Genomic DNA, 13216 nt, shown 5'->3' with positions numbered 1-13216 from the left:
AGTTATCCAGCTACCTCGGTGCAACCTTTTGCCCTAAAAACAATATTGTAAGGTGTGAGCTGTTCAGAATAGACTGGAAATGAGTGGAAATGAATGTTATTGAGGTTAATATAGCGTAGGAGCAAAACAAATAAAAAATTCTGCGATTTTAGCAGTTTTTATGCTTTTTTAACAAAAAAATCAGAACCCAAAACCCAAGAAATCCAAACACAAAACACTTAGGAGGTGTTTTGGCAAAACCCATTAGAACCCAAAACCTCAAGGTAATCAGAACCCAAAATCCAAAACCCAAAACCCGAAAAGTGTCCGGTGCACATCTCTAGTTCCAATATATATCTTGCCCCCGGGCAATTGGGACAAACTTACACCACTGTGTTCAGCTTTACAATGTGATTAAGATAATTTATTTCAGAGTTCAGTTCCCAACCTGTCAGGGGATGTAGAACAAACTGTTTAGGAAGTGGTTTCTCCTCACTTCTGTGCTTTCGGACAGAACTGTCTAATGCAAGAGCAGCCGCCTTGTACGGTCACACATTGTGGTTCGTTACAGGAATTATGTTGATCAATACATTTCCCAATGACAATTTTAATATGAAATAGCTGGTAAAATGTATAGTAAAGTAAATCTTGGCTGTTGCAGAAAAAATGGTATGGGCAGTGTAGCAGATTACAGGATAAATCCATTCAATCTATTGTTCAGAAACAAATCCAAATATTACAAAGCTTACTCTTTAACAGATTAATTCCAGAATGAATTGCTATACTATGAGAAGCTGTAATGTGGTAGTCTGTAGTATTATCAATTACTGTACTAAAGATCAATGAATAAATGAGTATTTTCATTGTTTAATTATTATATGCATAGGCAACCCAGTATAAGCAATAATAGCATCCAGTATATACTATATAGCCACGTCTGAGAATATAGTGGGAGACTGCATGCATTCATGTGCAGGTTTAGTATGTGTGACATGCAAAAGGCAAAACTTCACATTAAACAGCAGCAAATTGCTGGTTGCACGGAAAGAATATGAAACAGGCCATGTATGAAGTAGCTTATTAGTGAAACATAAATGCATGGCTGTTACACACAATGTACAGTGGCTAGTGCTGTATAAGTATATTGCCTGTCAGTAAGAAAACAAATAAGGATAATAACTCCCCTAGACAGGGTTGCCTACCCTCCTGGAATGGCCGGTAGGGTCCCGGCTGTCGGGTCCCTCTCCCGGTCCGCCGGAAAGGGGGCAACCCTCCTGCATTGCCCTCCATCTCCAGAGACACCCCCCCCCGCGGGTCAAATGATGCAATCTCTCTAGAAACGCCCCCAATAGGGCAGCCCGTCCGTGACCCCGCCCCCGAACTGCCCCTTTTGTCCTCCCGGTCCCGGTGATGGCCCTGACCCTCTGCTTCACTGAGCTGGCTGACCAAAAACTCGTCAACTCTGCCCTAGGATCAGTCTGGTCATCTTGAAGGGCCCATAAACATAATTGGGAAACTGCACCAGTTTGCTGACCACCGATACTGTAGGTTCTTATTATACCCCTTTCAGTTGGGTACCAGGTTAATACTGTGAAATATAGTTCATGCTTTGGCAGTTGGCAGTGGGTAGATATAATGTGTGCATGGTGTGTGGTGCCCCCCAACATTGGACTGCCCTGCAAAGGGACACTTAGCATGCACGAATTTGGGGGCATGGCCTAGCAGTGGGGATGTGGCCTATTCCTGCGAGGTCACACCCCATTTCCACCACTAATGCTGCATCCCCAGTCCCTCAGGCTGCAGGAATAGATGCGGCAACATTTGTAGTGCACACTTGTGATATGCACAGAACCCCATATGCATGCTTTGCATTGGGGGGATCCATGCAAAGCATGGAAATGGAAAGTCTAGATTTGACACTGATTTTTTAATAGTTCTACATGGGGCAATCATGCAAGCGTAATCATCGGCTGTCAGTGCATGCTACTACATGCACTATATTGCTCACAGAAACACCCTGGTAAGCATATGGTTTGGCATCAACTATGTGCGGGTTTAAAGGCTTGCAAACAGCTACACATCGGATGTGAGTTCTAGCATTTAACTCACAGGATATTAAATTCTTTGGTTGGAATCTGAAACGGTATTATATGTGAGGTGGTTGTAAAGTAAACCATATACTGTACCTAGCCTTTTTTATTTAAAAAAAAACAACATATGTCTACCTTTAGTACATATGTGCAACACTCTGCTGTCAGTCCTTGAGTTTTTCTAATATGAAAAAAATAACTCGGTAGAAGAATTAGACTTTGTAAACGTTGACCACTGTGACACTGGCTGGTAGATTTATTAAACGTCGATCAGGGGAATATGCGCTATCCCCGTGCGTTATAGCAGGGGATAGCGCTTCCCCTGATCTATCACACCCGCCGAGCGTTTACTCTAACGCCGGCAGTGTGGGGCAGGAGGCATAGCGCAGGGGCGATGTTTTGCACTGCGCCCCTGCCTCTTGCCAGATTTATGAACGGTCAGCATCGCTGACCGTTCCGCCGCCTGCAGCTGTCGACTTCGCCAGCTGCAGACGGCGATGCCTATACCTAACAACAGGGACAGCGCTGTCCCTGCTGCTGGGGCTGAGCTGCGCTGGGATCTCGCGAGACTAGCGAGATCCCGCGCATGCGCAGTGAGCCGGCAGGGGGAGAAGGAGACGGCGCATCAGTATTAACTGATGCGCTGTCTCCAGGAGGGACATCGCCGGAGGGGGGAGTTAGCGCTCCCCCACTCCGGCGGCAAGATCTTAGTAGATCTTGTCGGTGTCCCCTCCTGCTTCGCCTCGCTAATGAGGCGAAGCAGGAACTGTTATAGCGGCGCGATAGGCGCCGCTATAATAAATCTACCCCTGGGGATCTTGCTGTAGACCAGCATGCTAAATAAAGGTCCATACACACTAGAAGATTTTCGTTTCCAAAGACTTTGCCAAAATCTCTGAAAGATATATCTTTCACCAAAGTAGTGCATACACACTGAGCTATTTTCCCCAAAGAGCGAGAGATTTTCAGGAGGCAAAAGACTTTGATGAAAATCTTTCATTGGAAAAGCTATTTACATAATGGGCTGGGTGTAATTTCCAAGGGTGGGAGCAGGGGTCATTTTATTCCACGCATTATTGAACATTGGTGGCCAGTTACTCCGCTAACGCATACATCGATGGGGCAGGCCAGCGATGTATACATTAGCGGCTAATTTTTTAACATTGGTGACCAGTTGCACCGCTAAAGTATATAACGCTGGCCTGCATTTTGTTATCATTGGTGGTCAGTAGTTTGCTGTCACTACCAGCATAATATAGAAAACATTGGTGGTCAGTGGTTTGCTGTCACTACCAGCATAATATAGAAAATATTTGTGGGCAGTGGTTTCACTAAAAGCCTATTTAAATGCATTGGTGGCCAGTGTTGTTAAAATGTGCACAGTCGCACATTCATTGTGTACTCACTTCATTGTATGCAGACTGCAGAGTGCTCCGTGCAGTGGATGGAGCAGCAGAGTGGGTGAGCAGGATGGGGACGGAAGCAGGGACTGCGGCACTGTCACAACAACCAGGCGAGTGAGCAGGAAGGGAACAGGGGGTGGGAACGGTGGGCGGAGGCAGGGGCCGCGGCGCTGTCACAACAACCAGGCCGGGTGAGCAGGAAGGGGACCCCCTCGGGAGCGGTGGACGAGCAGGGGCCGCGGCACCGGCACAGCAAACAGACCTGGTAAGCATGAAGGGGAAAGGATGCGGGAATGAGAGCAGGGGCTGCGCCGCCATCAGAACACGCAGGGGCGGGTGAGAATGATGGGGGACAGGGGGAGGCAGCATAGGGAGGGAGCAGGGGGAGAGAGGCCAGGTCAGCAGCTGTTCATCTTTTAGCCATCATCGCTCGGTACACAAGTGTGTATGGGCCTTTAGTCTCACTTGCACAAAGACTAAGGGGTTAAGGTACTTGTGTAATATAATAATAATAATAATAATAATAATAATAATGATATTTATATAGCACTTTTCTCCCAATAGGACTCAAAGTGCTTCACACATTGTCTTTACAGCTCGAAATACAAAACAAGCTTAACCCCTTCCCGACATTTGACGTACATTTACGTCATGGCCGGGATGTACTTCCCGACACATGGCATAAATGTACGTCATGACTTTAAACTGTCACTGCGTCTAGAGACGCAGTGACAGAGGGACGATGTCTGCTGTCCCTGACAGCAGACATGTCCCTGCATGCCCAGGGGGGGCTGCGATGCCGCCCCCCCGTCGGCGATCGCTGTGATTGGCTGTTCAGTGTGAACAGCCATTCACAGCGTTTTCCTGTGTTACCAGCGAATCAGACGCTCGGTAACACAGGTGTCAATCACCGCCGGGCGTCAGGGGGCATGAGGGGGTCATCGGTGACGATGACACCTCACCCCACCCTCACCCCACCTGCCCCCAAGGCTGTGATTGGTCCGTGGGACCCACGGACCAATCACAGCCAAGGCGCGACATTTAAACTAACGGTGACTGCGCTGCAGACGCCATTCCGGTCTGGAGTAGCGTGCAGAGCGGTCACCGTGCCTATCTGCCGTGATACTGACCTGATCCTTGCTAATACTTACCTGATCCTTGCAAATACCTTACCTGATTACCTGATCACTGCTTGTAGCGTGCTGGACGCTTCCTGGATCTGACTTCTTGGGACTTCCTGCTGCTGCTGCAGTGTGATAGAGAGATAGAGAGAGAGATAGAGAGAGATAGAGAGATAGTGACAGAGAGAGCTATATTTTGTGTCTGCTACCCCCCCTTTTTGGGGGTGCAGGGGTTTTTTATATATATATAGTGCTGCTGCTGCAGTGTCATAGAGTGATAGATAGTGATAGATAGTGAGAGATAGAGAGATAGAGAGATAGAGAGATTTGTGTCTGCTACCCCCCCTTTTTGGGGCTGCAGGTTTTTTTTTTATATATATATATAACTGTCAGTGCTGCTGCAGCAGTGTCATAGAGTGATAGATAGTGATAGATAGTGATAGATAGTGAGAGATAGAGAGATAGTGACAGAGAGTGATAGAGAGTGTATATTTTGTGTCTGCTACCCCCCCTTTTTGGGGGTGCAGGTTTTTTAGTGTCCTAGAGTGATAGATAGTGATAGATAGTGAGAGATAGTGAGAGATAGTGAGAGATAGTGACAGAGAGTGACAGAGAGTGATAGAGAGTGCTAAATTTTGTGTCTGCTGCCCCCGCCTTTTGTGCTGATCACTATATCTGAGGTGATCAGCAACTTTTTGGGGGTGCAGAGGTTTTTTTTTTTTTTATATATACCTGTCAGTTGCTGCCAGTTGCACTGTCAGTTGCACCAAAGGTTGTGCACCTGCTGCCCCTCACTGGTAATCAGTGTCGCATCACTGATCACCTTTTTTTTTTTTGTGGGGTCTTTTTTAAATTTTTTTTTTACACACACTGTGATTTTGTGGGTGTCCTGTGGCCACTGTGCGCTGATCAGTGACGTACATCACTGATCAGCTTTTTCGGCACAGGGTTGATCTATTTTTTTTTTTTTTTGATCAAATTCCTGTTGCCTTTGAGCGCTGTTCAGTGACAGACGTTACTGACCAACATCTGTGCTCAATTTTTGGCGCAGGACCTTTTTTTTTTTTAACCCCTTCAATTTTTTTTTTTTAACCCCTTCAATTTTTTTTTTTTTTTAACCCCTTCAATTTTTTTTTTTGGTGTAAAGTATTTTTTTTTTCTGCACTACATACACATTACACACTACATTCCCCCCAGGTTGAAATAAAGTTTGTACCCCCCCCTACACTATACACGTGTTGAAACATTTCACTACCAGTAACACAAAAATAAAAATGGCATCCCAAATGTCATCCCAGTCATCCAGAAGAATGTATTCAGCAGAGGAGGCATATGCCATGCTTGCTTCTGACTCTGACACAGCCAGTGATGCAAGCGGGGAATTTGAAGGATTCGCCTTAAGCTCCTCTTCCTCCTCTGGTGATGAGGGACCCCCTCAAAGACGTCCCCGTAGAGCAGCTGAGACCCCCCCCCCAATAATTGATCTCGTATGGACCCCACCACCAGACAATTTTGAGCCCCAGGTTCCTGAGTTTTTGGCCATGCCAGGAATCCAATTTGATTCCACAGGTCTCAGAGAAATTGACTTTTTCAAATTATTTTTCTCTGATGATTTTATAAATTTAATGGTGGACCAAACTAATTTATATGCCCAGCAGTTTATTGCTCAAAACCCCACGTCATCATTTGCTAGGTGGACCCCTGTAGATGCAGTAGAGATGATGACGTTTTGGGGTCTGGTGTTTCATATGGGCATAGTAAAAAAGCCAGAAATTAGGCAATATTGGAGTACAGATGTTCTGTACAGCACCCCATTTTACCGTATGGCCATGCCCCGGGCTCGATTTGAGACGATCCTTAAATTTTTGCATTACAACGATAATGCACAGTGCCCACCCAGAGATGATCCCACCTTTGACCGGCTATTCAAAGTCAGGCCGGTCATTGATCATTTCAGTGCCAAATTTGAAGACATGTACATCCCAGATAAATTCATTTGCATAGACGAGTCCCTTATACATTTTAAAGGAAGGGTTAAATTACGCCAGTACCTTCCCAGTAAGAGGGCAAGGTATGGCATAAAAATGTATAAGCTGTGTGAAAGCACCTCAGGGTACACTCACAGGTTTAGGGTATATGAAGGGAAGGATTCAAGAATTGAACCGCCAGAATGCCCCCCCTCCCTCGTAGGTGTTAGTGGAAAAATTGTCTGGGATTTAGTGCACCCCTTCCTGGATAAAGGTTATCACCTCTATGTGGATAACTTTTACACCAGCATCCCCCTGTTTAAGGCCCTTGCGCAAGAACCAAAGAGGCCTCCCAAAAACGCACATTGCCCAAGTAATGAGAAGGGGTGAAAGCAGGGGAATATGCACCGAAAATATGTTGTTGGTCAAATATAAGGACAAGAGGGATGTCCTTATACTGACAACAATTCACGGAGACAGTACCACCTCCGTCCCTGTACGAGGTACCAGTACCCACACCTCAAAACCTAATTGTATCCTGGATTACAATAGGTACATGGGCGGAGTGGATCTTTCAGATCAGGTACTGAAGCCGTACAGTGCCCTGCGGAAAACAAAAATCTGGTACAAGAAGCTGGCCGTGTATATCATCCAGATGGCACTGTATAACGCTTACGTGCTATTCCGTTCTACCGGCCAGAGGGGGACATTTATGCACTTTCAAGAGGAAGTCATAAAGGGCCTAATATTTGGGAACCAGCAGGCAGAGGGCCCCAGTACTTCTAGTACTGGCCCCCGTATTGTACCAGGGCAGCATTTTCCTGATGAAATCCCCTCCACTGGAAAAAAGGGCAGGACACAAAAAAGGTGCAAAGTTTGCTATAAAAAGGGAATAAGAAAGCAAACTATTTTCCAGTGTGACACTTGCCCCGACAAACCCGGCCTATGTATAAAGGAGTGTTTTAAAATATACCACACATCTATGGATTATTAGATTCATAATTTCACCGTGCTTCGGGGGTCTTGCTAATGCCACATAGCACCCACCATTCATTCCACCAGAATCTGAGCCGCAAAATCCAAAAATCACTCCTTCCCTTCTGAGTCCTGCCATGCACCCAACTGGTATTTTTTGGTCACATGTGAGGCATTGCCGTACTCGGAAGAAATTGGGGCACAGATTTTGGGGTGCTTTTTCTCCTTCATACCTTTTGAAAATGAAAAATTTTGAGCCAGAACTGCATTTTTGTGTAAAAAAATGTAATTTTTCATTTTCACTGCCCACTTGTATCAAAATTGGTGAAACCCCTGGGGGTTTGAAATGTACACTATACCCCTAGATGAATTCCCTGAGGGGTGTAGTTTGCAAAATGGGGTCACTTGTGGGGGGGTTCCACTGTATTGGTGCTTTGGGGGTCTTGCTAATGCGACATAGCACCCACCATCATTCCACCAGAATTTGTGCTGCAAAATCCAAATATCACTCCTTCCCTTCTGAGTCCTGCCACTTTTTGGTCACACATGAGGCATTGCCGTACTCGGGAGAAATTGGGGCACAGATTTTGGGGTGCTTTTTCTCCTTCATACCTTCTGAAAATGAAAAATTTTGAGCCAGAACTGCATTTTTGTGTAAAAAAATGTAATTTTTCATTTTCACTGCCCACTTGTATCAAAATTGGTGAAACCCCTGGGGGTTTGAAATGTACACTATACCCCTAGATGAATTCCCTGAGGGGTGTAGTTTGCAAAATGGGGTCACTTGTGGGGGGGTTCCACTGTATTGGTGCTTTGGGGGTCTTGCTAATGCGACATAGCACCCACCATCATTCCACCAGAATTTGTGCTGCAAAATCCAAATATCACTCCTTCCCTTCTGAGTCCTGCCACTTTTTGGTCACACATGAGGCATTGCCGTACTCGGGAGAAATTGGGGCACAGATTTTGGGGTGCTTTTTTTCCTTCATACCTTCTGAAAATGAAAAATTTTGAGCCAGAACTGCATTTTTGTGTAAAAAAATGTAATTTTTCATTTTCACTGCCCACTTGTATCAAAATTGGTGAAACCCCTGGGGGTTTGAAATGTACACTATACCCCTAGATGAATTCCCTGAGGGGTGTACTTTGCAAAATGGGGTGACTTGTGGGGGGGTTCCACTGTATTGGTGCAACATAGCACCCACCATTCATTCCACCAAAATCTGTGCTGCAAAATCCAAAAATCACTCCTTCCCTTCTGAGTCCTGCCATGAACCCAACTGGTATTTTTTGGTCACATGTGAGGCATTGCCGTACTCGGGAGAAATTGGGGCACAGATTTTGGGGTGCTTATTCTCCTTCATACCTTCTGAAAATGAAAAATTTTGAGCCAGAACTGCATTTTTGTGTAAAAAATGTAATTTTTCATTTTCACTGCCCACTTGTATCAAAATTGGTGAAACCCCTGGGGGTTTGAAATGTACACTATACCCCTAGATGAATTCCCTGAGGGGTGTAGTTTGCAAAATGGGGTCACTTGTGGGGGGGTTCCACTGTATTGGTGCTTGGGGGGTCTTGCTAATGCGACATAGCACCCACCAAAATTCCACCAGAATCTGAGCTGCAAAATCCAAAAATCACTCCTTCCCTTCTGAGTCCTGCCATGCACCCAACTGGTATTTTTTGGTCACATGTGAGGCATTGCCGTACTCGGGAGAAATTGGGGCACAGATTTTGGGGTGCTTTTTCTCCTTCATACCTTCTGAAAATGAAAAATTTTGAGCCAGAACTGCATTTTTGTGTAAAAAATGTAATTTTTCATTTTCACTGCCCACTTGTATCAAAATTGGTGAAACCCCTGGGGGTTTGAAATGTACACTATACCCCTAGATGAATTCCCTGAGGGGTGTAGTTTGCAAAATGGGGTCACTTGTGGGGGGGTTCCACTGTATTGGTGCTTGGGGGGTCTTGCTAATGCGACATAGCACCCACCAAAATTCCACCAGAATCTGAGCTGCAAAATCCAAAAATCACTCCTTCCCTTCTGAGTCCTGCCATGCACCCAACTGGTATTTTTTGGTCACATGTAAAGGCATTGCCGTACTCGGGAGAAATTGGGGCACATATTTTGGGGTGCTTTTTCTCCTTCATACCTTCTGAAAATGAAAAATTTTGAGCCAGAACTGCATTTTTGTGTTAAAAAATGTAATTTTTCATTTTCACTGCCCACTTGTATCAAAATTGGTGAAACCCCTGGGGGTTTGAAATGTACACTATACCCCTAGATGAATTCCCTGAGGGGTGTAGTTTGCAAAATGGGGTCACTTGTGGGGGGGTTCCACTGTATTGGTGCTTGGGGGGTCTTGCTAATGCGACATAGCACCCACCAAAATTCCACCAGAATCTGAGCTGCAAAATCCAAAAATCACTCCTTCCCTTCTGAGTCCTGCCATGCACCCAACTGATATTTTTTGGTCCTATGTGAGGCATTGCCGTACTCGGGAGAAATTGGGGCACAGATTTTGGGGTGCTTTTTCTCCTTCATACCTTCTGAAAATGAAAAATTTTGAGCCAGAACTGCATTTTTGTGTAAAAAAATGTAATTTTTCATTTTCACTGCCCACTTGTATCAAAATTGGTGAAACCCCTGGGGGTTTGAAATGTACACTATACCCCTAGATGAATTCCCTGAGGGGTGTACTTTGCAAAATGGGGTGACTTGTGGGGGGGTTCCACTGTATTGGTGCAACATAGCACCCACTATTCATTCCACCAAAATCTGTGCTGCAAAATCCCAAAATCACTCCTTCCCTTCTGAGTCCTGCCATGCACCCAACTGGTATTTTTTGGTCACATGTGAGGCATTGCCGTACTCGGGAGAAATTGGGGCACAGATTTTGGGGTGCTTTTTCTCCTTCATACCTTTTGAAAATGAAAAATTTTGAGCCAGAACTGCATTTTTGTGTAAAAAAATGTAATTTTTCATTTTCACTGCCCACTTGTATCAAAATTGGTGAAACCCCTGGGGGTTTGAAATGTACACTATACCCCTAGATGAATTCCCTGAGGGGTGTAGTTTGCAAAATGGGGTCACTTGTGGGGGGGTTCCACTGTATTGGTGCTTGGGGGGTCTTGCTAATGCGACATAGCACCCACCAAAATTCCACCAGAATCTGAGCTGCAAAATCCAAAAATCACTCCTTCCCTTCTGAGTCCTGCCATGCACCCAACTGGTATTTTTTGGTCACATGTGAGGCATTGCCGTACTCGGGAGAAATTGGGGCACAGATTTTGGGGTGCTTTTTCTCCTTCATACCTTCTGAAAATGAAAAATTTTGAGCCAGAACTGCATTTTTGTGTAAAAAAATGTAATTTTTCATTTTCACTGCCCATTTGTATCAAAATTGGTGAAACCCCTGGGGGTTTGAAATGTACACTATACCCCTAGATGAATTCCCTGAGGGGTGTACTTTGCAAAATGGGGTGACTTGTGGGGGGGTTCCACTGTATTGGTGCAACATAGCACCCACCATTCATTCCACCAAAATCTGTGCTGCAAAATCCAAAAATCACTCCTTCCCTTCTGAGTCCTGCCATGCACCCAACTGGTATTTTTTGGTCACATGTGAGGCATTGCCGTACTCGGGAGAAAGTGGGGCACAGATTTTGGGGTGCTTTTTCTCCTTCATACCTTTTGAAAATGAAAGATTACAATAGGTACATGGGCGGAGTGGATCTTTCAGATCAGGTACTGAAGCCGTACAGTGCCCTGCGGAAAACAAAAATCTGGTACAAGAAGCTGGCCGTGTATATCATCCAGATGGCACTGTATAACGCTTACGTGCTATTCCGTTCTACCGGCCAGAGGGGGACATTTATGCACTTTCAAGAGGAAGTCATAAAGGGCCTAATATTTGGGAACCAGCAGGCAGAGGGCCCCAGTACTTCTAGTACTGGCCCCCGTATTGTACCAGGGCAGCATTTTCCTGATGAAATCCCCTCCACTGGAAAAAAGGGCAGGACACAAAAAAGGTGCAAAGTTTGCTATAAAAAGGGAATAAGAAAGCAAACTATTTTCCAGTGTGACACTTGCCCCGACAAACCCGGCCTATGTATAAAGGAGTGTTTTAAAATATACCACACATCTATGGATTATTAGATTCATAATTTCACCGTGCTTCGGGGGTCTTGCTAATGCCACATAGCACCCACCATTCATTCCACCAGAATCTGAGCCGCAAAATCCAAAAATCACTCCTTCCCTTCTGAGTCCTGCCATGCACCCAACTGGTATTTTTTGGTCACATGTGAGGCATTGCCGTACTCGGAAGAAATTGGGGCACAGATTTTGGGGTGCTTTTTCTCCTTCATACCTTTTGAAAATGAAAAATTTTGAGCCAGAACTGCATTTTTGTGTAAAAAAATGTAATTTTTCATTTTCACTGCCCACTTGTATCAAAATTGGTGAAACCCCTGGGGGTTTGAAATGTACACTATACCCCTAGATGAATTCCCTGAGGGGTGTAGTTTGCAAAATGGGGTCACTTGTGGGGGGGTTCCACTGTATTGGTGCTTTGGGGGTCTTGCTAATGCGACATAGCACCCACCATCATTCCACCAGAATTTGTGCTGCAAAATCCAAATATCACTCCTTCCCTTCTGAGTCCTGCCACTTTTTGGTCACACATGAGGCATTGCCGTACTCGGGAGAAATTGGGGCACAGATTTTGGGGTGCTTTTTCTCCTTCATACCTTCTGAAAATGAAAAATTTTGAGCCAGAACTGCATTTTTGTGTAAAAAAATGTAATTTTTCATTTTCACTGCCCACTTGTATCAAAATTGGTGAAACCCCTGGGGGTTTGAAATGTACACTATACCCCTAGATGAATTCCCTGAGGGGTGTAGTTTGCAAAATGGGGTCACTTGTGGGGGGGTTCCACTGTATTGGTGCTTTGGGGGTCTTGCTAATGCGACATAGCACCCACCATCATTCCACCAGAATTTGTGCTGCAAAATCCAAATATCACTCCTTCCCTTCTGAGTCCTGCCACTTTTTGGTCACACATGAGGCATTGCCGTACTCGGGAGAAATTGGGGCACAGATTTTGGGGTGCTTTTTTTCCTTCATACCTTCTGAAAATGAAAAATTTTGAGCCAGAACTGCATTTTTGTGTAAAAAAATGTAATTTTTCATTTTCACTGCCCACTTGTATCAAAATTGGTGAAACCCCTGGGGGTTTGAAATGTACACTATACCCCTAGATGAATTCCCTGAGGGGTGTACTTTGCAAAATGGGGTGACTTGTGGGGGGGTTCCACTGTATTGGTGCAACATAGCACCCACCATTCATTCCACCAAAATCTGTGCTGCAAAATCCAAAAATCACTCCTTCCCTTCTGAGTCCTGCCATGAACCCAACTGGTATTTTTTGGTCACATGTGAGGCATTGCCGTACTCGGGAGAAATTGGGGCACAGATTTTGGGGTGCTTATTCTCCTTCATACCTTCTGAAAATGAAAAATTTTGAGCCAGAACTGCATTTTTGTGTAAAAAATGTAATTTTTCATTTTCACTGCCCACTTGTATCAAAATTGGTGAAACCCCTGGGGGTTTGAAATGTACACTATACCCCTAGATGAATTCCCTGAGGGGTGTAGTTTGCAAAATGGGGTCACTTGT

The sequence above is a fragment of the Crinia signifera genome, chromosome 3, assembly GCF_055691185.1.
Source record: "Crinia signifera chromosome 3, ASM5569118v1, whole genome shotgun sequence".
NCBI classification, from domain to species: domain Eukaryota; kingdom Metazoa; phylum Chordata; class Amphibia; order Anura; family Myobatrachidae; genus Crinia; species Crinia signifera.
This window is presented reverse-complemented; position numbering follows the sequence as displayed.